This window comes from Myxocyprinus asiaticus, chromosome 10 (genome assembly GCF_019703515.2).
Source record: "Myxocyprinus asiaticus isolate MX2 ecotype Aquarium Trade chromosome 10, UBuf_Myxa_2, whole genome shotgun sequence".
Taxonomy (NCBI): Eukaryota; Metazoa; Chordata; class Actinopteri; order Cypriniformes; family Catostomidae; genus Myxocyprinus; species Myxocyprinus asiaticus.
In genome coordinates this window covers 35,802,383-35,827,097 of record NC_059353.1, presented here as the reverse complement: position 1 = coordinate 35,827,097, position 24,715 = coordinate 35,802,383, and the positions used below count along the sequence as shown (strand labels likewise).

Genomic DNA, 24,715 nt, shown 5'->3' with positions numbered 1-24,715 from the left:
AACAGATATTCCTAATAAAGTGCAATCCCCAGCAACACAAAAGTTTAAGACTAGGATCTTTGAGGAAGGCAAAAATGTAATCCGTGAGAAGTGCCAACCACGAATATCACTGAAATCTGTAAAAGGAATGACATCATTCTTTTCAGAACTGATGATTTACCAAGATCTGCTTAAATTATTGCACTTTTGTGCACGGCACTGTGCTGCATAAGGACTGATCCTGTAATTAGTGTAATGTAAGTAGCTATTTAAAGTAACACTAGTGACATTCACTTCTTAGTAACCAGACAAGCAGCACACAAGAAATGTCTGATGTCTGTTTGCTGTAATGATTTACACAGGACCAGTTTACTAGCTTTGCTATTTATGAAGTAGAGAATGAGATCTTTAAGGGAAAAGATAGGCATAGACAGTCAGAAAGACGTCAAGAGACCAAGAGATACAAGGCACACTTGCATGGAGTGGAATATCAACTGGACAAAGGAGGGTGATTAAGTATTCTGCTCAGGCTTTTGCTTCGTGAGACTGGCAGCAGAGATTTCTGATTGGTGATCGGAGATACGCCAGAGTCCATGATCGAAGCATACAAACCTGACATGCAGAGAAAAAATCTGAATTTGGAGACTCATAGATTGCACACACACACACACTCCATTACAACCTTGAAGATCCTATGAAATAAAAATGTGAGTTTTGTGGCTTTTAGTCCATGCTAGTGTACTCCTAAATTTGAATCCCTGCCACCCATTGGCTTATGATGGAAGTTTTGTTGAACATATGGGCACGTGTGCACTCCATTTTCCAGGTGAAATGTCCACAGAGTGGTGCCAAAAGTGAGATTTTATTTTTAGTTGTAAATTATGTTGTTTGGTCAACAGGACTGCATATATTATTAACCCCCAAACCCCAACCATAAACCTAACCGTCAGTGGAATAAAAATGTAATTTTAGAGCAAAAATGCAACAGATGTTGTACTAGAAGGAAAGGTAAACACATTTGAATTGATGCAAAAATGTCTAATGTGGAATGCTGCATTCAGTAATTCGGCAGTATGAGGTACATTTTTTAGGGTACATGGAAGCCTCAAGTCGATTTCCTGTGTGACCAATTCTTGTATGAGGTTCAATCACTATTTTTGTAATTCCGTTTTGTTCCACAATTGGCACAAAAATTACCCACTTAAAGCTTTAACACATTACTCTTTTCTTTGATCTCACACAAGCCTTCCCTGCATCTTTCATATTGGATCACCCTAGATTATGCAAGCATATAGCACATAATTTTTCCTCAACAGATTTTTTGCATTTACGGGACAGGTGGAGGTGTGAAATGAGGTAAAAATAAAAGCAGGTTCCATTCTCTTCTCCTTTCCCCTCCCTACTCTAACCTCCTTCCGACAGGCTGTGATATCGCAATAGCAACAGTGAATGGATTTTGTGCATTTACGGCGCATCAGAGAAATGGGATTTTATTCAAATGCAAGTTGACACGGGGCCTGGGTGCACAATCGGCATGTAAACTTGGCGGAGGCACAACCGTGCTTATTTCACACTGGAAGTCTCAGATTAGCTGTATTTTAATAATCCCCATTTTTGGACAGAAATGAATGCAAAGAGAGATAATGGATATGAGGCGGAGGTATAATATCACCATATTGATATTTGCATCTGAATCTGCTCTTGACATTGAATAGACAGCATGCTCATAATAGCCAAATCCAGTGTGAGAAAAAAACAATTGAACGAGCTAATGAAATGATAGCAGTACCGCCTTTTTTGTGGGATGTTGTGTTAGCCCATTAGCTGGCTTGTTTATGTCGCTGGTGTTGCTTGGTAGCTGAATAAATATTTTATGACATGAGAGACATAGAAGTAATATCACAGATTTGTTGCATGGGGTGCAGTTTATTTATTCATGTAAAGGACTTTCAATAGAACATGTTTTTTGACATGGTACCCAAGTAATACCATGGTATTCTTTGAAGAATCTAAATACCATGGTATATGAATACGGATATATCTTACTGTACTATGGTGGGGGGATGCAATTTTTTTGGCAGTAGAGCGAGGACAAAAAATGGGGTGAAGATAAGGCAGAACGCAGCTTGATTCAAACCAATGTCCCTCGCATGAGTATCCAGCTCAATGTGTCTTGAACACATGTTAACTGCTAGACCATGCCTGCAGTATGTGGGGTGCTGTTTATTTCAAGGCCTCTCTTCATCAGAGGCTATACAGTTGTGCCTGAGTAAACCAGAGACCACTTTGTCTGTGCACACTCAAGGTCTTTCCTTGTATTTTACTATCAGAATGTGTGTATGTCTAGGACGGTTAAGCTATGGCCCTTGAGCTCTGTGTGCGTGTGTGTGCGTGTGTGTGCGTGTGTGTGCGTGTGTGCGCGTGTGTGCGCGTGTGTGCGCGTGTGTGCATGTGTGTGCATGTACGGGCACAGGCTTTAAAATAAGCTTTAATAGAATGAGAAGGTAATGCATGCCTCTGTTTATTCTCCTCATTGTTCTATAAATACAGTTGCTGTCTGAATAACAAATGCAGGCAGTTGAGGGCAATAGAACTGCACATCTATTATAGTGACGAATACCACACACAAACACAGTGGTATATAGATCCATGTCAGGGGTTCTTAACCTCTCTTTTGAGAAAATACCTGTTTACTTAATATTCCCCCTTCTCCTCAAAGTATATTTCTATCTATTTATCTCTACCGCTTACCTCTCTATCTTTAACACACATACAAACTTAGCACACGTTTGTTTTTCTGTCAAGGTGGGGACTTTCCATTGGCTGCTTTTGTTTTATACTGAGCTAATGATATGTTCTGTTCCCTAACCTTACCCCTACCCCTAAACCCTCACACAAACAGTATTACATTTTCATTAGAACAATTTAGTATGTGTTTTTTAAGCTTTCTTCCCTGTGGGGACCACTGGTCGGCACAATGATGGTGAGGTTTTTACTATCTTTGTGGGGACAATTGGTCCATTGTTCTCTAAAATTGAAAGTAACAGTCAGGTTCCGGAAGTAAAAATAAAAATGAATGTTGTTTGGCCCTATTAAACCCGTTTAATTTTTTCTGAATTCTGTTTTAAAATGTAATTACATTTTATAATAAAAAAAAAAACTGTCTAATCAAATGAATTCATAGAATTTTAATCAAATGAAAACAGAAAAATTACTTTTTCAATACCATTCAATTCAATACCATTCAATACTCAATACCATTGCATCATTTTTGTCAAATGAAGTGCTTCTATACAAATCCTCACAGCACAATTCAAAACACAACATAAGAGATTTTTGGTTTGGATTTGTTTTGTCAAATACTGTGCAGCAAACAAGTATTAAGTGTCACAGTATTAAAGCATTTATGTATTACTATTTATTATTTTATTATTATTATCATTTATTTGTATTAACACATTAAATATTGAAATTTTTTAAACAGTAGTAATATATTTCATAATTTTTTCAATTTCACGCATTAGTTAAATTGAGCTTTTATTTATTTTTTTACGGGAAAAAAAATGAAGTGCTTTCAGTTTCTATGTTTTTAATGACAGCTTTACACATCTGGATTAGCAGTTCACTACATGGCCTAATGTGCTTGTTAAACCTTTGTTAATTGATGGTATGTGCTCTGTTGAAACATCAGTCCATGTTGTCATTTTTTTTTTAAATCGTGTTTAATAGTGGAATTCCCTACACTCTCAAAACACTATATACATGTGTGTATGTTTGTGTACATTTTGCGATATTTTTACATTTATCGATTCTTCACTTATTATCGATAACTTTAAATCAATAGTTTTCTATTTTTCTATAATTTTTCATTTGATTGTCATTCGCAATGCTTCATGGGATTGTAGTTTATTTCCTCATTAAAGATGGTAAATACACACTTGTACTTTTTTGTTTGATTTGCAAATACTTTTTTGCTTAAATTCAAAGTTTCTAACGTTGTGATTCACCTTGGAGCTGGTCGTTTTGATTCTTAGTTTAGAACTCTTTTATGAAGGATTTTAAGTCCCTGAATGTCCCCAAAGGAAGGTTTTGTTAGATTTAGCTCTTTTCTGCTGACAAATTTGTCCCCAAACTGTAGTTTTAAGTATGTATAAACACATAAACATACAGCAACTCAAGTGAACACACACTTATTCACCTGTCCATTAACAAAAGAGCAGAGTTGCTTTAGTTCTGGCTGCTGAGATAATGTGTATGGATATTACCCATCTGCTGTTACACTCTGCTCTCCAAATTCTCTATGCCTCACTTTGGATCTGCCTCTCTCTCTCTCTCTCTCTCTCTCTCTCTCTCTCTCTCTCTCTCTCTCTCAGCCTCTGATTAGTAAAGCTCATTGGAAGTCCAACTGTCCTCCACATCAACCACATCTATCACAAGTGAAATGGCTTTCTCCACAGTTTATGAAGCATTTTAAATTGCCCAAGTGAAATTGTTATAGACTGAGGAAAACTTTGTTTGTATCATTGTGAGAAAAAAAAGGAAGAGGCTTGTTTTCCTGCAGTCCTGTCCTGCTGAAAAGACCAGCTTTTCACTTTTTACATTTGAAAGAATCACAAGAAAAGTCACACGCCAAGTCTGCAATCACTGTTTTGAACAAGCATTTCCTTAGATAGGCTACCATAACTATTCATGTATTTTATTTAGGATTTGTATGTCTTCTCAGTGCACTGTCACACTGCTGGACAGATAACAAGTTGATCCTTACTTATAAACAAACTTTACAGAGGGCGCAATCAAGCACACAGACAACTAAACCTTTTAGTGTCCATGCAACCAACCAAGCCTGACACTGGCACAGTTGATGCAGTCAAGATGCAGCGAGACAGCGAGTCACTGGCACAGACCATTCAAATAGAGAGACTACTGCCCATGGCTGCTCCCAGAGAGGTCTGACAGAATCTCCTGACATTTGAGTCCTGGTTTGGGCCACTGAACCAGTGAAGAGAGAGTGCTAGAAATCTATATATATTTTTAATACCTTTTATTTTTCTTTTTTTTTTTTTCAATTAATGTAACTTATATTTGATGTAGGATCATTCAAACGACATTTTAGAATCCTTGGCCTTGGATAGGTCATGCTGCTGTCAAATATAAAAAACAGAACAGGTTAATCTAATATTTAAAACTTTTAAATTCTACAACTGCAGTAATTTCTAATTATGGCTTGTGGCTCCTGTATTGATCTGTTATTTATTATGGTTTGTGGCATATTCCCAATGTGTATCCCAATTTGTTTTAAAAAGCAACACACCACAATTAATGTAACATAGTGGAAGTAAATAGGGTCAGCATTCTGGAGGGTTTTAAAGCAGAAATGTGAAGCTTGTGCTTTTGTTAGAGCACTTATATGAATTATTCAGTAAAAATCTGTTTATTATTTGAGTTGTAAAGCTGCCTAAACATCATTTTGAGGTGGGACTACTTTTCTAGATGGATAAACTTCTGGTTATGCGTTACCAACATGTGAGTGGAGTTTTCTCCATGTAAACAGTCCCTTTCTGGTATCTTTGGCTGGCGAAAAAACAGACCAATGTGATGACGTCATATACTGATAACCAGTACAACAGCATGATTGCGAGAATGATATTGCTTTTATACAACGGTTCTATAAATAATAAGCTACTATTGAGTAACTTCCATTTTAGACACAACATGGTTAGTTAATTTTGCTCCACAATTGAAAATAGTTTCAAAAGAAGCCAAAGCTGATCAACTGTTGTGTGCTGCGATGCAGCATGCACCTGCAGAGCTGTCAGCTAATAATCATGGACAAGTGGAGTCATACAAAGAGTGAAGCATTCCAGTGGTGTTACTGTTAAGAGTGCTGCTAATCAAATAAGAAGACTAGAACTAACTGTTGTATAAAGTATTTTAATTGGAGCTGTAAATGTTCAATTCTTGGGAATTGAAAGTTCAGTATCAGTAAACTCCTGAATGGAACCATTATAAATGAGTGCCCAGAAACTGTCACTACAAAGTTACACAGTCTCCTTCACCACAGGGTCAGAACCTTCAATTACTATTCAATAATAGTGCAAGAAAACCTGCAGTTCTAAGAGTGTGGAAGGGCTGAGCAGTGCGATGGTGTTACAAGAGTGCAAACTGGACAGATTAAGATGTGGCTTGTCAGTGCAAGGGTTGCATTCACATCCTTACCCTCTCGCTGACCCTTCAGCTGCTAAATAATCCAGGGGCCTAATGGAGAGAGTGCAATGATGGAGAGGGCAATAAGTTAAACCATTATCAAAATACAGATTCAAAGGCATGTCAGAACAGCAGAGTAATTGCAGATCATGGATCTGACACTGTTGCCTTCAAACATGCACTTGATATTTTTATTTGACCAGATCTTTTATGGCTAGAAATTCCATAGAAGGCTCTGAGAAATGCATATATATATATATATATATATTATTTTTTCATTATTATTTTTATTTATTTTTTCTGAAATATCACATTGTCACTGTCCTGTCACCTGTCACTTTCCGTTGATGCAGTCAAGCATTGCAGCCAGACAGCGAGTCACTGGCACAGACCGTTCAAATTGAAAGACTGCTGCCCATGGCTGCTCCTGGGGAGGTCTGACAGAATCTCCTGACATTTGAGACCTGGTTTGGGCCACTAAACCAGTGTTAGAAAAAAAAAAAATAAAAAAAAAAAATAAAAATATATATAATTTTTTTTTTTTTTAAATAACAGCAGAGCAATTGCTGACCATGGATCTGACACTGTTGTCTTGATACATGAAACATGCACTTGATATTTTGATTTGACAAGATCTTTTGTGGCTGGAAATTCCATAAAAGGCACTGAGAAATGTTTTTTTTTTATTATTATTATTAATATTTTTTAATCTCTTGCTGAAATATCACATTGTCACAGTCCTGTCACCTTGTCAGGTTGGGTTTCTGTCTGACGGGACCGTGGCATTATCATCCCCTTTTTGTCTCGTGTTTCGTGTACGTTCTTTGTGTGAGCACACGGGTCCGGTTGTTGGTACTGCCGTGTGCTCTCCGGTGATGTCACGGTGCTGTCACCTTGTCAGGTTGGGTTTTGTCTGACGAGGACCATGGCAGCATCATCCCCTGTTTGTTTTGTTCCTAGCGTGTTGACATTTTTGCCCTCATGTGTTTCAGGTGCCGCCGGCACGCGGAATCAGCGTTTCCATGGGAACTCTGATCATGCCAACTTTCAGCTGTGAGCGGCACCTGCCCCTTATTTGTTCATGCCTATGTTAATCCCCTTGTGTGTTATGTCCTTTGCTGGATGCAGTTAGATGTCGAATGTTTAATGTTGCTCAGTTTTGACTGTGTTTTTGAGCGTGTTGTTTGATGTTGAGTACTAATCTCACTCTCTCTGCCTAGATGGTCCTGTCTCGTATATCTATTGGTTGCCCACGTGTCGGGTGTGTGGTTGCCTTTCAGTATTGCTGCGTGTCAGCTGGTCTTCCACGGAGGATACCTCGTCTCTGCCCGCGTGTCGGGAGTTAAGTTCACTCTTCTCTGCTGGGCGTTGTTCTGCATCTCACTAAGCTTCAACGGAGGATTCTACAAATCTGTTCCTGACTTCCACAACACACACACTCATCCTAAGAACACACTCTTCACGGATTTCCCCTTGCGTGACTATGACGCGCACGCCATTGGAGATTGCTTCCTGCCGCTGCAGCCGGTGTCGTGATTTTCTACATTCCTCAACCCAGTGACTGCTCATTATTACTGTTAATAAATCCTTTGAACTGTTCCTCTGCTCTTGGGTCTGTTTGTCTCACTATCGTTTGTTACACGCATTCCTTTGGTGATATTTTTCATTTTATCCACAAAAGAGCAGGAGATTAATTTAGAATGCTTTTGCATTGTAATCATCACCCTCCATTTGCATAAACCCCTGCAGGTTCCATAGATCTTCTGGAGATTGGGAGGGAATGCTTAGACAGAAAGTGCTTTGTAGATAAAGAGAAAAGTCTGCTGTCATTCCAGTCGGTAATATGAGTGCCTGTAAATTAAACAGTTACATTTAGAGGGACATGGATAACTCTCAGCTTCCCTTGCTAATGACTTCCTAGCCTCTGGATTGTCAATGCCTGCTCTTGAGTGTCAGTTTGTTAACCTTACCACTGAGATATCGATAGTAAACCTACTAACCTTCTGAGATAGTGAGGCGTGCTGGGATGCATGCATTGTACGATGGAAGGAATCTGTGTAATAGGACTCTGCAGACATACTGCCTCTGGAAAAACAGTTTGAATTTCCTGATGGAGTTGAATGAAAGTGGCATAACTGCAACTAACACTACCAGTTGGCAAAGGATTCTTCTTGCTCTCATAGTTTTACACAGTTATTTATTTTTTCCTTTGCACAGCGGCCAAGCAAAACAACTCTTTTGAAACAGGAAAAAAAAAAAAATATATATATATATATATATATATATATATATATATATATATATATATATATATATATATATATATATATATATATTCATGAAAGTTATAAAATGTTAATATATTTTATATGACATAAACTACCACAAAGAAGCAATTTTGTGTCTGTATATGCTGTTTTTTTATTTTTATTATTATTATTATTATTATTATTATTATTTATGAAAATCTGCATCAGACCTTTTTACCTTGAAGCCCCCTCTACTTATATATACTGTAATTCTACACATACAGTATATCACCGCCATGGATGCACACTCTCTCTCCTCGCACACTACGTTTTTGCTCGTGTGTGTGTGCGAGAGAGCACTGTCATCGATGGTCGTGAAAAATAATGTTTTTTTTTTTTTGGAACGTGTATTACATGGATTTTGCATAACCGTGATAGACATGATACTTGTTACATTTCTATTGGTTGACATTTCTACCTGTCTATTACATATTGATGCAGAGCCATGCAGCAGCTTGGTGGTCTCCTTATAAAGCATCAACAAGGTCGGCTGTTTTAAGAGGTTTTTACATTCTTGCAGTGCGTGGTTATGGTGTTATTGAATTTTCATGACCATTGAAGATCCAAGAAAAAGAAACCCACAAGCACTTGTCCACGCGACAGCCAGCGCACCTGCGTTAGAAGCAGAATAAGTTTGGTGTGCGTCGTCCTCATGCTGTTGTGCAAAGAGGGTGTTATTGGTAGTAATATTTCATTTTTTTTTATTTTTTTTTTTATATAATTTGTATGTTTGAGATTTTGCTTATCACGTTGAGTTAGACAAGGATGCTGACATGCTGTTTACTGTTATCGCGCATTTTATGGATTCGCACATTTTTATTTGACTGGTTATTTTTCTCAGAATCTTGCATGTGACTGCGAGATTAATCTGTCATTATTCGAAACACTGTCTGTCATTTTGACACATAAAAAAGCAAGAAACTCTGCTTAAACCATCTTCACGTGGTATATCTGTCCCTCTGTCTCTGCGCAAAAGAGAGAGGGAGAGGACAATGCTCGCAGCCATGTGAGAGTGAAAAAACTGTGCTTTTAATGCAAAAATAACTAACGTGCCTCATTTAAAAGTATTTGGTATATAAGGGAAGATGCATTAGGGAGTTTTTATTCTGATGGTAGGCTGCAATAATAAGTTAATAACTTTGGGTGTTAGATCAGCTGTCACTCACACCAGTGCGGCCAAATAATTTCCACATTCGCAAGCAGTAATTTTCACTGGCAAATGCGAATAAAATGCTCACAATGTAGAACCCTGATTATTGTAAATAATTCACGAAATGTACCGTATCCTAACTGTGTAATTTAAATACCATTTGTCATTATTATCTTTTTTTTTCTTTTTTTTCTCCCCCTTACTCCCCAATTTGGAATGCTTGATTCCCAATGCGCTCTAAGTCCTCGTGGTGGCGTAGTGACTCGCTTCAATCCGGGTGGTGGAGGACGAATCTCAGTTGCCTCAGCGTCTGAGACAGTCAGTCTGGGCATTTAATCACGTGGCTTGTTGAGCACGTTACCGCGGAGAATAGCATGAAGCCTCCACACACGCTATGTCTCCGCGGTAACGCACATCCACACACAATTCACGACATGTCCCACTGAGAGCGAGAACCACACATTATAGTGACCACGAGGAGGTTACCCCATGTGACTCTACCCTCCCTAGCAACCGGGCCAATTTGGTTGCTTAGGAGATCTGGCTGGATTCACTCTGCACGCATGGATTCAAACGCACGACTCCAGGGGTGGTAGTCAGCATCTTTACTCGCTGAGCTACCTAGGCCCCATTATTATTATCTTTACTTAAATAAAAATTCAAATACAAATATTTGGGGACCCCGTGGTCACCCCCACCCCCCCCCCCCCCCCCGGCTGCAATGCAACCCTTGTGAGACAGGGGTGCACAGGTTTTTATTAGTTCAGGTAACAAAGTTTTGTTTAGAAGTTACAAAGCTACTACAATTAGCACCTTTGAGGAAGAATAAGTCAAAAACAATTTGATTATTAATTAGATTTGCCAAAGCTTGCAAAGTTTATGGCATTGAATCTTTGAAAGAAATTATACTGTTTGAAGTAGATTATGTGATTAAGTGATTGTTTTAATAAGCTACCACTTTGTTGCTAATTTGTCATAGTAATTAATAAAAATAAGTAGGGTACAATGGGCTAAAGGCCCACCTTAAGGAAAATTTGCTTTTTTTCTGATCACAGGGTATCTCAAGATTTAAGAAATACATTTATTTTTATTGAATATTAATGGAGCAACATAATTTGAATGAAAAGATATAACAACAATAGGTTGTTTTGATTACAGTTGCTCTAACATAATACATTCTTTTAGTTCCCAAATCAGAAATATTTTTTTAAGGGGAGGGGGCCTCCAAAATAAAATTTGCCAATTGCCTGTTAATGTCTAGAACCAGCCATGGTCCTATTATATAGTCCATTCCCTCAAAGAAATCTCACAAAAATTGGATAAGACGTTGCGCACGGTCATAGCAACCATGAAAATAGAGTCCCTGATGTTTTTATGCCCCTTTATAATGGTTGCTATGCCCATGGTTCTTCATATGTTCCTCATAATGACTTTCTGCAAAAATTATTCTACCTAAGAATAAAATAATGGCATTTTGCTGCCACTGGCACAAAAACAGTGAGAAAAAAAAAAAAAAAAAAAAAAACTTGCATCGTCTTGTCAAGTGTCTTTTTACACTTTCCTTTTTTTCCCCCACAGATTACTCTCACTCTCGTTTTGTGCCCTATTGGAGCAACTGTTCAGCTGCAATGAAATTCAGACACATTGTGACTCAATGATCACTCTAAAACTTTATAGATATTACAGTTTCATTTTTTGTTAATGCATGATTTTCTGTAAAGCTGCTTTGAAACTGTGTGTGTTGTGAAAAGCACTATACAAATAAAAATGACTTGACTCTTCTTTCTAACGGCAGCTGTGACTCATACCACAATGTCTCTGTTTGTTGCTTAACATGGAACCATATATTATGCTCTCGTCGCTCCCCGGCCTCAACTTTAGCTCACCTGCACTCTCAAGGCCTGTTCACACTGACAGTAACTTGCAGCGACAAAGCGACAAGATGTTATAACATTTTAAATGAGAGTTGGCAATTTATGAAAACATGAGCAACAGCAACTGTTTGTAATGGAATGCGGGCATGTCCAGTAACTGAAAGTTTAATTTTATGCAAATGAGTAGCAATGCAATGCGGTGACTACCAATGGAAGTAAAGAGTAAAGCTCACATGATCCGACATGACTGTAAGATAATTTACTCAAGTGTAGGCAAGATTAACGAGACATTAATGTTACTTTTTACTGAGCAGTTTTACGGTCCTATATGATTTGACTCGTATACAGGGATATGATAAACCAATAATAATAAGGCATCCAACTAAAGAAACCTCCAGCAATAATATTGCTGCCAGTGTGAATGGGGCTTTGGAGGTTAAAAAAAGGTTGCAAGTTACACATGGAGGTTTGACCAAGTGTTCATCAGTGATAAAATGCAACCTTGTGTATCATAAGTTTCATTAGTACTTTTCTGCATCTGACTCAGCAGTTTAATGTCTTCAGTCATCCAGTCCTGGTGCAGCTATTCGTTAGCATGCCATACATTACAGCCACAGGGAAGTCTAAGCTTATTGTACGGTCCCAGACTTGGCACAGCTCTGCTGATAAGGCACATTTTCATTAAATTCAGAATCGATTCAGTTATTATTAAACCTCTTTTCATTTATTCTCTCCCATTTCTCAACACTGGCAGTGCACATCCCATTCCCGGGGAGATCAATGCGTTTTGGGTAGGGAGTGTAGTCACAGAAGGCCATCGAAGGTTAATAGCTTGAATTTAAGGAAGTAAATGCTGGCATTTAAAGGGGCAGTAGTTTGAGTTGCAAATTGTCTATTCATTGTAAATGTCTGGGTTGTAATAAGATTATGGTTTCTGTTCTAGAGTGTGGTTCATGGAGAATAGCAGACTTGCAGAGAATGTCACTGATTCAGAGGAGTGTGCAGGGAGATCTCAAAATAGAGGGCTGGCATGAATAATTGAGCCCTATGCTGTTAAATGCCTGGGGAAGTGGTGCTTATTAAACATGATGTGTTGTGAGCTATCACAAGAGGCCTGTATTTGGGTTGTATTAAAAATGCATGCATTTTTTTGGCCAAGCTGGTAAGGTAAAGCCTGAAGCTTTATCTATTATTGAGCCCATGCTTGGCATTTCAGACAGCCATCTATAAAAACTATGGCTTGCCTGTCACAGAGGAGGTTTGCCATTTGCCTCAGCTGTTAAGCGAAATCTTTTTTCTTGACTTCAAAAACAAGACATCTCCCTCTTTGTCCCAGGTTTCCGAGAGAGCAGTGTTTCCCAATCTTTTTTGCCGTAAATACCCTTACAGCACCATCAGTAAGGCTCAAGTACCCCTTCATCAACACAAAACCAAAGATGTGTACTAAAGTCTAAATATTATGTATTTATAAAAATATATATAGATATTATTTGCATATAAATATCATATAACGTTTATTCGTCTAAAAAAAAAAAAAAAAACTTCAAATGAGCCTTGAAATGCGCAATTAGAACATACTAATGCTGTTAATTATACATTTACAAATATTTAAACTGATATGTAGAACAATTGTTAAAACATTACTGTCTCTTTAAGAAAATAGAAGTTTTGTAGGAAGATAGTAGAAAAATAGGCAGTTTTGCATTTTGTTTTGTTGGAGTAAATTTTAACAAGAGTGGTGTTTTACAAATTCAACATGGGAATCATAGTACAACAGTAGTGTTCTGGTAGTAATATATTTCCATAGAAAGTTTTTTAGCAATAATATAAAACAATTTCAAAATACACCTACTAAGAGCTCAGAGATTGTTAAAGGAATAATTAATCCCAAAACGAAAACACTGTCATAATTTACTCACCCTCTTGTTGCTCCAAACAGTGTATGACTTACCTTTTTCTGTGGAACACAAAATGAGATGTTACACAGAATGTTATCCTCAGTCACCATTCATTTTCATTGCATCTTTTTTTTTTTCCCAACAATTAAAGTGAGTGGTGACTGAGGTTGAGTGTTTTTCTTTTCCACAAAAGGACATTATGACATAATTTTAATTTCTGGGTAAACTATCCCTTTAATTGATGCTATAAACTTAGTCATCATCAATGACTTATCCAGAGTTTTATATTGTTCCAGCATTTATGACGCAATTTTAAATAATGTTTGGCTTAGAATCAAAAGCTACAATGTTGTGATTCATCTTGGAGCTTGTTGGTTTGGTTGAAGCTTAGAACTTACTGAAGTATTTTTTTAAATGCCTATGGAGAATATGAATGAGGCAGTCATTGTTGCGCTCATCTTCTGTCTCTTACTGTGATTTCAGTGTTCATCATGTTTGATTCATGTATGTTTTAGATTCTTGCTTTCCATAAACAATCTCCCACAGGCTCTGATACATAATTCAGAATGATGGAGAGGGACACGGGTTGCCACAGGGAACGAGTCTGTTGTCATTATTAATTATACATTGGTGAGAATAGTTAGTTTCACAGCTCATAATTATTAGCCAGGGACACTATGGGGTGTAATTATGCCATAAACATGAGGTCTTATCAACATTACTCTCACACGGTGCTTTATGTTCCCCTGCCATGCATTGTATTAATGTTCTGTCACAGCTGGCTTATATTTGTAGCTTACCTAAATGTTTGCGCAACACTTAGGGACTGTTACGGCAGGCCCACAAGGGGTATGTGTGTGTGTATGTTAGTGTGACTGCATAGCATATATGTTTGTATGCATACCTATATTATATTTGCACAAGGCAAATATCATTGCAGTAAATATCATGCAGTGCTCCTACCCTTATGATCTGCAAGTTTCAACAACAAGGATTTTTGTCTGCTAGCCTGATCGAGCCAGTAGTTCAGATTTGAAATTATTTTTACTGCCCCCAACAAGGATACATTTTATTTTTACTGAGGTATTTTATATGTATCAGAGAGAAAGAGAGAGAGAATATATATATATATATATATATATATATATATATATATATATATATATATATATATATATATATGTATTGATAAACACATCACTATTAGGCAATCCTTATTGTTGAGCCCTGGTCTGTTGCCACTGTATTACCACTAATTTTCATGCAGCTGGAAGACTGGATCCATTTGATTCACGACTCCTGAATTCTCTTTTGCCCTCCACTTTTATTAAACCAGCACACCTGTTCCGGAGAGGTTCAGAGCATGGTTCAATTTCCCATGGGGCATTTTATAAATAGCTTTTCTTTCAGAAAGTTGTACCTGATGGTGTGAAGAGTTACTGAATCTCTTAGTGACTCACTCCTACTTTGTTTCCATGCATGCTTTCCCCCACTTCTGGGCCAACTGATGGATTGATATAGGTGTCAGGAGTGGGATATGCCTGTCTGCCTCTTGATTCAGTGCAGCATGGGCCCTCCTCTTTGCCTCATCCCCTGAGACAGTGTGGACTGAGAGATGGTGAATAAAAGAGGAGGTGTCGTACCGGAGATAACGTAGGTTTTACTGCTAATATCCATCTCAGGAAGGGAGGCTGGAGTGGTTAATAAAACAAAGAAATGAAACTGTCACAGTATCTCAGTGCTGTCGGTGGGTCTGATGCCGTTTCTCTTCCATTTTTGATACACATTATTTATTTATTTATTTATTTTATTCGTGATCTGCAGAGCAGCCAGAGGACATATTCTTTTGTGGCTGCTTGCTATGGTCATATGCATTAAAGGAAGCAAGAACAATTCATTCAGGATGTGGAAGTGCACGCATCGTATGCATGTGTGCTGCATGCACACATATAAATGCACATGTGCTAGGGCTGTTTTTGGACCCCTCTTGTAGTTTCTGCTTTGTTTCTTTATAGATCTCTTTAAAGGTGCTCCAAATTATTTCCTGTATAGTGTATGTATTCTGTACATGTATAGTGGTTGAACTAATATCGGTGTTGATATCTAGAGATCAGGGAGGCCAGATGGCTGAAATGCCAATATATAATACAATTTAATGATAGCAAATAAAAGATAAATAGAATTGCTTATAACACTTATTTTACTCAAAATTTACAAAAAAGAATTTACAACAAAGTGTGACTAACCCATTAACAAGTCTGTCAGTACATTGTGGAAATGACACAGTTGTATCTAATATTATTACATGGCTCTTTGGAATACTCAATTCTGATTGGTCAGTCATGCCATCCAGTGGTCTGATATTTCTGAATAATGGCCGCACATCTGGGGATTAAGTGATAATTAATTGGTCATCTGGTTATTCTGAGTCATCTCGTATCTCTATAAGTAAGCTAATAGAATAATTACAAGAATAATTTCAACTCAATATTTCATGTTAATTTTTTTAGAAATTTGGCAAGTAGTGGTGTTATTAGTGGAATAATAAGTAGTCAGACATTTTTGCAATGTAAACACCTTACAAAACTCCAGAGCAAACCAGATATTTCATTTAGCTGTTTCAGGAGAATATCCGATCCCTTTCTCCTCACAAAATAACATAATTTCAACTCAAATCATTATTTCATGTCTATTTAGTCATTTATGTGGTAGGTAGCCATGTAATAAGCAGGATGTAGGAAATTAGCGACTTTGGCAGGGTATATTTACAACTGCCAGCATTCATCACCAATAATATATAGAACATTATATGTAAATTAGTTTAGAAATCTTGGCCTATATCCTATATGTAGGATAAATGACAAATGATCAGATTAGAAATCTGAACAAAAATTCTCCACCATTAAGTATGTAATACAACAGGCTCGTTGTATGTGCTCACAATTTATTTATGAGGAATTTTAGCTCAAGAAGGGAATTATGATTAATTCGGGGAATATTGAAAGAATTAAGGTGTATGTCTGATTACTCGGCTATGCTGAGTTGATATGACACATCTGTTAACTCTTTAGAGCAGGGGTAGGCAACCTTTTTGAAATGTAGTGCCATTTTTTATTTTCCTGGTCAATGGTTGTGCCAGATAAAACACGTGCAAGTGAATGCGATTTTCCGAGGTATGAGTCTTCTTGTGAAAATGTTTCTATTATAAAAATATAATGTCTCAAATTTGCTTATTTGATTACTGATCACATCGTGTGGAATCTTACATATTTCTTATATTATGTCATATGTTTTTCAAAATCACGCAGTCATAGCACACAAGCAACAGCGAGAGACGAGCAGGTGAGTTTTCACACCTGCATTCCAATCTACATCTTGATATAATCCTGCCTCATGATCACGCAGCGTGTTTTCATCAGCTGAATGGGATGCTAAACACCATTAAAGTGTGACGAGACTCGCGCTGCGTGTGCAAGCCATTGGCGCATCACAAGCCGATCAACTATTTCGCCTTTTTCGGTGAGTTGCACCTGCAAAATCCTAAAACTTTATTTCCAGATATTTATATTTTGAGTATACTCAGATTTTTGAATCCCACGATGTGGGTTTATGTCTTCTCTTTTAATCGTTTAATGTAATTTTGAGTGTGACCATGATTTAAGGAGGGTGTACCTGTATGCTGATTTGGAAATCTCAAGGATTAATAGTGGTGTTTTCCTTATTACATGACATTTTGTTCTGAAAGCAAAAAGAAACAAATGAAACACAGAATGTAGACTGTCATCCATGCAGCCTGACCGAAGCAAAGCGGGCGTATTTACTTGTGCGATTAACCGAAAGTGAAATGCTTCCAGCTTGTGATGCGCAAATGCCGAATGGAGTCTGTTGGGTATACTGCAGTCTCGTCGCATTTTAACTTTTTGTTTAGCCTTCCATTCAGCTCATGAAAACATGCTGTGTGATCATGAGGAAGGATTACATTAAGATGTAGATTGGAATGCAGGTGGGGAATTTATATAAATAAAATAGTTTACTCCTCTCTTGTGGTCGCTGGTGTGCCACTGATTACACATGCCAATGCTGGCATGCGTGCCATAGGTTGCTGACCCCTGCTTTAGAGTAATACTATTCTCATGGTCATTGAAAAAAATATCACAAATATAGATAAACCTTTAAGTCAATTGACGATATTATTTATTTATAAGTCTATAGATCATGCCCTGAACCATCAATACTTAGTTTACCTCTATTTGCAATCGGGTTACCCGAAGTATTTAAATATAACACCAGCACTTTCTAGCAAAAGTCTGGAGGTGTACTTGCATTTCATTGCATTGCTTTGGTTCTTTGGCTGGGTCCGTAGAAAGTTCTGGTTGTTCTCCGTTGATGTTTTTGGATGCCAGATGGTTCGGTGCTGGAATGATCAGACGAGGCTTTGAAGCGAGGCCTCCCACAAGGGAGACTTGTGACTCCCCGTCACGTGTGTGAGTCGTAGAGCAGAGAAGAGAACTCCTCTCGGAACTTTGTGTTCCAAGCTTTCCTGAACACTACATTGTGCAGAACCTGGGCAGAGGGGCGCCGAAGCAAAGCCAGCCAAAGAAGGGCTAAGAGAATAGCAAGAGCCAAGAGAAGAGAGAGGTCATCCTAGGAGGGGAGGTTTTGTTGAATTGAGGTTGGCTGCACCCTAAAAGTGTCTTGAGCCAATCAGAAGTGTCTTTACGATGTCACATGATCACCTCTTTCCCCCTTTTTCAAAATTGATTTACAGTTCTTTGTGTAAAGGCCTCTTACAATTCCTGCTCGAATTTTAATCATAAATTATTTTATCTTAAATAAAACAAATTATAACAACAAAATGAATTCACCTATTGCTATCCTCATGTAAAGGCAAACTCTTACATACCAGACACAATAAATTTGCTCTGAAAAATAGTTAACTAACTATTTCAATGGATAATACAAGATTAAAATTCATAGGGGCCTGGGTAGCTCAGAGAGTACTGACACTGACTACCACCCCTGGAGTTGCGAGTTCGAATCCAGGGCGTGCTGAGTGACTCCAGCCAAGTCTCCAAAGCAACCAAATTGGTTGGTTGCTAGGGAGGGTAGCGTCACATGGGGTAACCTCCTCATGGTCACTATAATATGTGGTTCTCGCTTTCGTTGGGGCATGTGGTGAGTTGTGCATGGATGCCGTGGAGAATAGTTTGGGCCTCCACACGCGCTACGTCTCTGCAGTAATGCGCTCAACAAGCCATGTGATAAGATGCGCGGATTGACAGTCTCAGACGTGGAGGCAACTAAGATTTGTCCTCCGCCACCCAGATTGAGGCGAGTCACTACGCCACCATGAGGATTTAGAGAGCATTGGGAATTGGGCATTCCAAATTGGAGAGAAAAGGGGAGAACAAAAAATATAAAAATTCATAATCACCAATTTCTCAGTTATAAAAGTGATTACAAGTCACTACACATATTTTAAAGGTTACATCATGCTATAATAATTTGTGTAAAATAAATTTTTACTATCAAAAATATCATATCTAAGTTTTTATAGCCTGAAAGAAAATATCAGTTTACATTCTCGATTCATCATTCTTCTGCCCACAACATCCTACAAGGATAATCTACAGTCAGCACATCTTCTGCTCTGCATTTGGGTCCTGACCACCCTGTCTGGGTTTATTTTACGATAATTGTAGGTTTAATCTAGATTATCCCTTACTTAATATGCCAAACAAGCATAGATTTGCCAATAAAATGGCCACATATTAGCCAATTAATCTGCCTGGCAAATATATTGGTCTATCACTAATCATGTACACTCACATGAGGTCATATCAGAGGCTTGAATTTTTTTTTTTTTAGTGTGTCAGTCAGTTAACATTTGTAATTGCGACTGATCGCATAATTTTTTTAGTTAATAGTGATTAATCGCAGATATTAAAAGTGCTGAAATTGACACTATCTATACTTCTTTTCCTGTCAAAATAATGTATTTCCATCTTAGGAAAGAAAACAAAACAATATGTAACAACATAATGCTTTATTAACATATTTCAAACAAAGCCTTCCACAGTATAAAGATAGAAATGCACTAAAATAGCACCAATTTAGTCACTTTAAACATTTCCCAAAGTCTAACTGGGAGGTTGACTAATTGAAAGAACTAGTCCCCACATATGTTGGATATTCATTGCAATGGGCATTAAATCTCTAGCCTAATACTATTCGCTTTATCTTGGTAATCCACCCTGCTATTGGACACTTTTATTCGTGGAATAAGTTAATCATTTCTTACTCTGAATAGCGCATTTCTACAATGGCATCAGTAATCGAAAACTTCTGATTTTGTGGGATGCTTCATCTACACCGCTTTGTGTCCAAGACAACTGTCATATCGGCCAGTGCAAAACAATAAATAAATAAAATACTGAGGGCACTTTCAGTTTTGTGCCATTGTACTGTAGCTCAGAAATCTATATGACAGACAATTATCTGGAAAGTTCCCTTTTTCTTAACCTTAGAGGAGGGAAGATAGATGAACCTGGCCTTTTGCGTCACATGTCGCTGTGCATCAGTGTTCCAGAGCACCGTCAGAGGTGCACAACCCTCTCTCCTTCACTTTCCTCTCACTCTATTAGACTGATGGATTGACCATTTGTCCTGAACACTGGCCCAAAACTGCACATGCAATTTGTAAGCCAAGCATCCATCTCCAGTTTCAAAGTCTATTTATGGGGCTGGGTCTTTTCAGTTATTCATGGCCACAGTAGATTACGTATGGGGTTAAATAGACATTCTGTTAATTTGATGGTTAAACATCATGATTCCTACATAGAGGACAGGAACAGTATGGTGCATTACTTTGTCAAGAAGCCCTTTAGCACGATAAGTGACACTTACGCAGTTGTGACAATAATAGTGCCAGGCATGTCTTTAAAAGGTGCCATTTAAGAGAGACCATTTTATGGCCTTGGAGGTAATGTGTGTATTGATGCAATAACATGGGAACATTAGTCTTCTCCATAGCTCCATTTCACCATGCCCCATTAGAGGACTTTTGACCTCCTGGTGCGTTTGTCTACGAGTCTGGGTCTACCATTGCACATTGAAACATTTGTTTGAGTCTTCAAATTGCCTTTTGTTGTCATCTTAGGCTTGCTCACTGGTTGTATGAGACAGTTTTTTGTAAAGTTGCTTTAACTTGTTATATAGCTGCCTTTATATTTTAAGAAAGTGGGTCCCTCACAAGAGGATGATCCAACATAGTCTCATGACAACCCATAATAATTCATATGATATGGCAAAATTGTAAGATACAGTATGACTTGGCTCATACGAAAAGATTCAACTTTTATTTTAGATTTTTTTAAAAGTACAGTCTTTTAGATATCGCTTTACTTGGCTCAACTGAAAAGATTTGACTTTCATTTTAGATTTTTGTTTTTTAAAGTACAATCTTTTATTTTCCATACTGGACCATGTGTGGGTAAGGGGTTAGAATTTATGGTTTGGTTTAGGTTTGGATTAGGGGTTAAAATTAGGAAAAATCGTTATAGCATTGTTTGTTGGTTCTTTCTTTTTCTCTATGGGGTTAAAGTGTTTTTTACAAGCCAACTCAAAACATTTTATTTTGATTTTTGCCACCTCATACTAATTATTACAACTTGTCATGTGACTGGGTTGGGATGATCATATTTGGTGTTCCCTGACATAATTGTTTTTGAAAACCCCCAAACTAGGTTGTCATGTGATTGGTATATGCTGAAATAATTTGTTGGTCTGAAGTGTTGGGGTGACAAACACAGTAAAGTGTCTAAGTCAAAATAGCAGAAAATTTAAATAGATCACTTGAAAATAGATCATAACACTCAGGTTCTAAAATCCTATTATTCAAGCCAAGTCTACCATCTCAGGTAAGGTTTAATCATGTTGTAAAATTATCGGAATATGAGCTTTAAGTTGCTTTTTCTACTTAATTTTACCCCATAACAGTATGTTGTTCAGCCATGTCAGCACGTTATGCAAATTGAACACTTCTTAATTGTATCTGATTGTAATTGATTGGTGGCATACTGTGCTTTATTTGTTTGGTCTTTCCTATTTTCTGCCTAGTTAACTCACAGCTCTGAAACCAGTGTTCACTGTAAAGATTTTGATGGAACTAGTAAAAGAAGAATCGGGACAGAGACAATGTTTTACCAGGATGACCAGATTCCTGCTTGTGGAAAACGGGACAGCCCCCTCCCAGCAAAAATAAAATGTACTTATCCTTTTCTAGGCGCAGATCAATGCGAAGTAAAGGGTGCATCCGCATCTGTAACTGTTGTCACCTTGTACTTTTCACTGGCAGCAATTTTTCTCAGTGTGCGCTTGTCTTTCAAGAGTTTATCGTAAAATGCAGAGCAGTCCAGTCCAAAATTAAGATGAAAAGTACTACCTTCATGACTGTTACACTGAATCAAGATTTATCCGGTGTCCATGCTGCGTTTATTAATGAAAACACACGCTCCACAGATGCAGATGTCCCAGGCAGGCATAAAACAAACTCCATGACCTTGGCTAGGACTCTGAAGTCTCTTGCTCTCCAGCTCACAAAAAATGTCTGTCTCTCAGACACGGCCATCTTGTTCATGTTCCACTCAGTGATGCAACAAGTGAAAATGTTTTTCGCGCAAGCCCACTCATCAAAGAGCGTGGTTTCATCAATCAAACTGAGAGCGGGGATTCTGGAGTAGAAGTGTTTGAGGCTACTCTGAATGTCTTTCCACTCTGGGATGTCTCTCAGTAGGGCCCACTCAAGTTTTTCTGTGTTCTCCAATTTTTCTTGAGAAAGAAAGTATGCACACAGACCATTGAAAATGTGTAGTATTCTTTCAAGTGCTAAACCAACAGAGAGGAAGCGTGTGTTGCCATGCTGCAGTAATTTCTGATAGTCCAGCTGCACAAAAGTGAGTACGTTGCATATGACAGCTTCAGATTTGGTGCAGGAAGAAAAAAATTTGGATCATACAATTTCTCAATGCAGTCAGCCGACCAAAAACTATGGCCGTGCACAACAGAATGATAAGCAAAATGTCCTTCACTTGTGTGCACCTTGTCAGATTCAGAACTTTGCTTCACAAAAAAAAAATCACTAACACTTGGTGTGGCACACTTACTTTTAGCAGCATCCACATGCTTTTTTATGAACATGCTGCGCGATGTCAGTGCGGCCTCCATGGGTGACGGAAAAGCGAGCTCCACAAATCTCACACTTCACTTTACTAGGCTCTGTCTATGGCTCCTTTTTTTCAGAAATGTATACTCTTTTTGAAGATCCTCATTAAATGTACATGCACGCTTCCTTGACATTTTTCTAGCCGCAATTTCATCTGTGTGCTCTTTCAAAATGACTCTTCAATCAGTTCACTAACTGGATGTCTATTGATAGGGGATTGTGATTGGATAGTTTAATCCAATCATGTACTTCAAATAACAATGTGTGATTTTATTGGTTTTACAAGCCGTATCCTTGGCTACCTTTGAATAGAATACTCACGTGACTGAGAAAGCTGCGTAGGCGATAGAGACATTTTAGGAGAGGGGATATACAGACGAAACACAATTTTTTTCAGAATAAGTTGGGACACTAGAAAAAGTGCTTAAATACGGGACTGTCCCATGAAAAGCGGGACGTCTGGCCACACTTTGTTTTACATACTCAGCCACTCAGCTGTTGGCGATGATGAGTTAAGGATTATATTAAATCCTTGAGATTATGAGAAGAGAGTGAGCAGCATCTACTTCAACAGTCACTGCCTGGTCCCATGAAAAGAACTAAAGATAAAGCTCTATCACCTATGAATACCACAATATCTCACGGTACTAATAATAAGCTAAGGACACATCCCAGGCTGCTGAGTATTTCCATAGTCTCTGCTGCTGGGCAGGTATTTTTAGGTGGAGATATTGTGATCAAACCAACACCTTGCTTTGTGCAGATGGACACATCCCCTGCAGCTCAAAGTCAATAAAGTGTCGAAGATGAGTTTGTGTTTTTCATGTGACTGAGGTCACTCCTATTGCGAGCTGCTCAGAGAGGGTAATTATGCCTCTAAGATAGCATCATTTATTCTATTTGAAATCACACTTAAATGTTGATACATCTCTCATGGGATGGTGACTGGGATGTCCTCTAAAAATCAAAAGGAGTCCCTTAAGAAGTGCGAAGATAGCAATTGAGGAGATGTAAATAACGTTTATAAATAAACGTTCTTGTGCGTTACACAGTAAACAGAGTTTGAGAGTTTTTCTTTCTGTCTGTCTATACCAAGTGACCAGGAGTGTAAAATAATTAAGTAAAAATACTTTATAATACTTGTATAAGTATTATACTTCAGTATTGTTTATTGGGATTTGTACTTTACGCAATTTAAGCGGAATACTTGTACTTTTACTTAATTACATTTCCAAAGATTTTTTTTTTTTTACTTTTTACTCCTTACAATTTTATTTAAACTTGAAAAGTACTCACTACATTTTTGCAGATCATTTTCTTTCATCTTACTGGACTGAATCCGCCTTTTCACAGCATCTGACAAACAACAGATGACAGACCAGAGGTCAGTCATTTTAAATGGAGTGTGGTACGGCAGCTATGTGGAGTTCCGACCATCTGCAGAGGCAGAATTTTGGATCTGATTTGAGCTTCGGATACGTTTAAATATTTGTGCGACTAGACTGTATGTGACCGCCTGACTGAATGTGATGTATTCATTCAGAACTATGAGCACGAAGTCAACATTGAGAAACATTGACATCTTATTTTTACCACTACAGATTGGACAGTTATGAAGTAAAAAATGATCATTCACATTGCAAATATATATATAAAAATAAAAGGCTTTTGTAACTAAATGTGTACACTTGCCTTCATATTTAAATCATATCTATGAATTTCTACTCCCTATTTGCTGAATTATTTTTGTTGTTGTTTTTGTTTGGCAAATATAAATTATAATTATAACTATAAAACCAGCAATGATAATGATAATAATAATGATAATAGAAATAATGGAATCTGAGTAAATATTAATTATGAATTTTATTGAATTCATCCATCTGCTCAACAGCAAGGTTTGGTAGCAAACCTCAGAAAACAATCCAATAACATTTTTCATTTTAATAACATAAATTCACAAAACCAACAACATTACTAACTTTCTTCAAAGCTTCATTTGATTTTTTTTTTATCTTTCTCTGACTCAAGGGGCTGGGTGCCTTCTCACGTGCAGCAAATATTGTGTGACTGTGGCA

The 24,715-nt window shown here is 37.7% G+C and overlaps 1 protein-coding gene across 4 annotated transcripts in view; it reads left to right on the top strand.

The window, feature by feature from the left end:
• ncam2 (neural cell adhesion molecule 2) overlaps positions 1-24,715 on the top strand; it is a 377,130-nt gene that overhangs the window by 172,645 nt on the left and 179,770 nt on the right. The gene's annotated exons all lie outside the window — the stretch shown is intronic.